The following is a 4,947-nucleotide window of genomic DNA, read 5'->3' as shown; positions in this document are numbered from 1 at the left end:
GTCTGAGTATTAATAATACGAAGATTGATATTTCGAAGTTTGACGGTAAGATTAATTTCGGCTTATGGAGGTGCCAGGTGATGGATGCATTGGATGCACATAATTTGGAGGAGACTCTTGAGTTACAAGAGAAACCCGCTGACATGGAGGATAATGTTTGGAAGAAGATGAATGGTAAGACTTATGGAGTTATTCGGTCATGCTTGACGCTGGATCTTATTTATGACATGATGAACGAGACGTCGGCGAAGAGAATGTGGGAAACACTCAATGAGAAGTATCTTACAAAGAGCATTGAGAATAGGCTTCACTTGAAGAAGAGGTTTTATCAGTTCAAGATGAAGAGGGGAGTTTTCATTAGGGAGCATGTAAACAATTTCATGAAGCTACTTTCAGATATGGCCAATGTGAACATCATGGTTGATCATTAGGGAGCATGTAAACAATTTCATGAAGCTACTTTCAGATATGGCCAATGTGAACATCATGGTTGAGGATGAAGACAAGGCGATGCTACTTTTGTGTTCGTTGCCCGAGGATGATTATGGTACGTTCATTCTCACTATGATCAATAGAAGAACTACTGTTAGCTACAAGTAGGTGACCTCGACGTTGGTAAATTATGAGTTGAGAAAGAATGATGATGAACCCTTTGAGAAGGCATCGGGAGATGCATTAGCAGTTCGAGGCTATAGTCTAAACCGTCACCAAGTCAACCGCTCAAAATTAAAGAACAGAGGTGCCTATAAGAGTGTTAGTAGAAAACAATGTCGTTATTGTAAAGAAGAGGGACATTGGAAGATTAACTGCCCAAAGTAGAAGGATAAAGCCGGAAAGAACAAGGGGAAAGATGTACAAGCTTCAGAAGTGAATGTTACAAAAAATGTTGGCTAACATTCAGATTCAGATTCTTCGGGCTATTCGTGTCTTGCACTATAGTCGATTTGCTATGCCGACTCTACAGAGTGTATGTTGGATTCGGGAGCCATATATCATATTTGTCCTAGGAGGGATTGGTTCCCCAACTTTGAGGAGCTGGAAAGAGGGGATGTCGTGCTTATGGAAAATGACTATGTATACTCTATTGGTGGTATTGGTTCAGTCCGGATCAGGATGTATGACGGTGGAGTGAGGGAGTTAAAAGAAGTGAGGTTAGTGCCGCAGTTGACGAAGAACACCATTTCTCTTGATACTTTAGAGACAGCTTGTTATCGGGTGACCTTAGAGGATGCTACCGTGAAGGTCATGAAGGATTCTATGATAGTGATACGAGGTTTTAGGGAAAACAACATATACTACTTGAAGGGCAAGACAGTTACAGGTGGTCTGGCAGCTTCTATCACTACAGAGGAGGACACTACCATCCTAGAGCACATGAGATTAGGACACACAGGTGATAAGTCCCTACAGTCATTAGCAAAATGGAGCTATTGAAAGGTGCTAAGACCTTCAAGATGGAGATGTGTGAGCATTGTGTACTTGGGAATAAGACTAGAGTGAATTTTGGCACTGTTGTTCACAACACCCAAGGTACATTGGATTACGTTCACACAGATATTTGGGGCCCTTCCAAAAACACATTATTTGGTGGGACCAACTATTTTATCACTTTCATTGATGACTATTCCAGGAGGAATTTGGTATGCTCTATGAAGCATAAACATGATGTCCTGAATATTTTTGTGGAGTGGGAGAAGAAAGTGGAGCTGTACACAAGTAGAAATGTAAAGACTCTACATTCAGATAATGATGGAGAGTATAAGAGTGATCCATTTCTACAGTTTTGTCAGGATTATAGCATTAAGCGACACTTCATAGTTCGAGAGACACCACAACAGAACGGGGTGGCTGAGAGATTGAACCTTACCTTGCTGGAGAAGGTGTAATGTATAATGATGCAGAGTGGTTTGCCTAGATTCTTTTGGACCGAGACATTGGTTTATGCAAGCTATATCGTTAATAGGTTACCATGTACTGTAATACAGGGAAAGACTCCTTTGGAGCATTGGCCTGATTTGGTAGCTAGTGACTATGAGTCACTTAGATATTTAGGTGTCCTGTTTATTATCATGTTAATGATGGTAAATTGAATCTGAGAAAGGCAGTCTTTGTGGGATTTAGAGATGGAGTTAAATGCTTTAAGTTATGGCATCGACAAGACAAGAAGATAGTTGTTAGCAGGAATATCACATTTGATGAGGTGTACATGATGAGGCATCAAGTTCCTCGACAAGTAGAGGAAGACCAGATTCGAGAGATATCGCAGCAGGTGGAGGATGATGTGACTCCACCCACTCCAGATAGCATTGTATCCATTGAGGCTCCTACAAAGATGACACTGGGAGGAGATGGGATGACAGCCAGACAGATAGGGGATACAGTGGATTGTAAAACTCAGGAGTAGGGTCATGTTCATGAGTCTATTATAGCATATAGACCTATAAGGGTGATTCGTCGGCCAGCTAGATATAATGATGTCATAGTCACATATGTATTATTAGTGAAGGTTGTTGATGATATGGTTCCATCCATATTTAGGGAGGCAGAGTCTAACCACGATTCGATTAGGTGGAGGGAAGCTATGGATGAGGATATGCGATCTCTTCAGAAGAACGACACTTAGGAACTTATAAGGCTACCTAAGAGGAGGAAAGCTATTGGTTGCAAGTGGGTATATGCGAAGAAAGGTGGATCTTCTATTGGGGACATTAGGTACAAAGCCAGATTGGTTGCCAAGGGGTATGCACAACTTGAGGATATTGATTACAACAAGGTATTTTCTCCCATTGTAAAGCATTCATCGATTCGGATTTTATTAGCATTGGTGGCACAGCTGGATTTAGATTTGGTCTAGATAGATGTGAAGACAGCCTTTCTACACAGAGTATTAGATGAGGAGATCTACATGACACAACCATTGGGATTCAAAACTATAGGAAAAGAAGATTTGGTGTGCATGCTAAAGAAGTCTCTTTATGGTTTGAAGCAATCTCCGCTACAGTGGTACAAGAGATTCAATAGCTTCATGATTGGCCATGGGTACACGATGAGCTCATATGACCCGTGCGTTTACATACACAAGCTACAGAATGGTGAGTACATATATTTGCTATTATATGTTGATGATATGCTTATTGCTTTTAGAAATTCTTCGCTATTCGAAAGTTGAAAAAGGAACTATCATCCCACTTTGAGATGAAGGATCTTAGAGAAGCAAAGAAGATATTGAGTATGGAGATCGAGAGAGAGATAGGGTGAAGGGGAGATTGAAGCTTACATAGAGGAGTTACTTGCAGAAGATGTTGAAGAAATTCAGCTTTGATGGTAATGCAAAAGAAGTTAGCACTCCATTGGCTCTCCACTTCAAACTTTCAGCTAATATGTCACCTGTTTTAGTTGAGGATAGAGATTATATGTTGAAGATTTCATATGCCAGTGCAGTAGGTAGCTTGATGTATGTGATGATGTGTACGAGGCCAGATTTATCACAGGCCATGAGCATGGTATCGAGGTACATGCATGACCCCGGAAAGGGTCATTGGGAGGCTGTGAAGTGGATTCTACGGTATGTTATAGGCACCGTGGATATTGGATTGATTTTCCAGAAGAGTGAGAAGAATGGGCAGGATTGTATTGGTTACGTGGATTCAGACTATGCGGGGGATCTTAACAAACGTTGGTCTACTTTAGGATATGTGTTTACATTGGCAGGAGCACCAGTTTGTTGGAGATGTACACTTCAGTCTACAGTTACTCTCTACTACAAAGGTGGAGTATATGGCGGTGACTAAAATTATGAAGGAGGCTTTGTTCTTACATGGATTGTTGGAGGACTTGGGGATTGCACAGGAGACCCTTCGGGTATATTGTGATAGCATGTCGGCTATCTATTTGGCAAAGAACCATATTTATCATGCACACACGAAGCATATTGATGTCAGATTCCACTTTGTTCGTGATGTTTTGGATGATAGAGACGTCATATTGAAGAAGATCCACACAAAGAACAACTCTGCGGATATGTTGACCAAAGTTGTTTTCGGTGTGAAGTTTGGTCACTGTTTGAAACTATTGAGCATTCTTCAATGTTGAGGGCTTTTGGAGGCCATTTGGGTGAACTACGTTCAACTTGATTCCTTGGGCAATATGATACGTAGGTAGTCTTTCAAATAAAGCCGGTTGGATTTGTTGATTTCAATGGGGGGAAGATTGTTTGAGCTCTCGTTTAGGTTCCCGACTTGTTATGGATTGAGTCCGTTATCGTGGGTAGATTCTACTTCGTACTAGACGCAACAAGTGGGACATATGGATGATTTGGTGTCGGCTCAGTTTTGGGAGAAACTTTGCCGATGTGGAGATTTGTTGAGAACTCAAAAAATGAAACAGAAAAACTAGATTTTCTGTCATAAGTCGACTCATGCACATACATAAGTCGACTTATGGCAAGTCGACTTATGTCCGTGCATGAGTCGACTTACGTTCTGCCTTCTAGTTGTCAGTTTCATCTCGGTCAAGTCGACTTATGGACACTGTTAAGTCGACCTACGTTCTGCTCTCTAGTTGTTGTTTTGCGCTCTGTCAAGTCGACTTATGCCGACTGTTAAGTCGACTTATGGTAAGTCAACTTGTTCCCTCTGATAAGTCGACTTACGACGGTTTTGCAGGCTGAGTTTGGTTTCCTGTTTGGATTCTGTTTGGGTTTGATATAAGTAGGAATATGTTGACTTCTAGGGTTTAAGCAAGGACGTTTTGAGCAGTCTTTGAGAGGAGATTGTTGCATCCAATTGTGGGAGAGTTGTGAGAGATCTAGAGGCTTTGTTTTAGGGTTTATTTGGTGAGATTTGTAACCCTATTTGTATTCTCTTGATTTCTAATCGTAAGAACTCCCCCTCCTTGCCCCGTGGACGTAGGCAACTTGCCGAACCATGTAAAATTCATTTGTCTTGC

Source organism: Asparagus officinalis, chromosome 7, assembly GCF_001876935.1.
Source record: "Asparagus officinalis chromosome 7, Aspof.V1, whole genome shotgun sequence".
NCBI lineage: Eukaryota > Viridiplantae > Streptophyta > Magnoliopsida > Asparagales > Asparagaceae > Asparagus > Asparagus officinalis.
Note: the sequence above shows the minus strand (reverse complement) of the source record.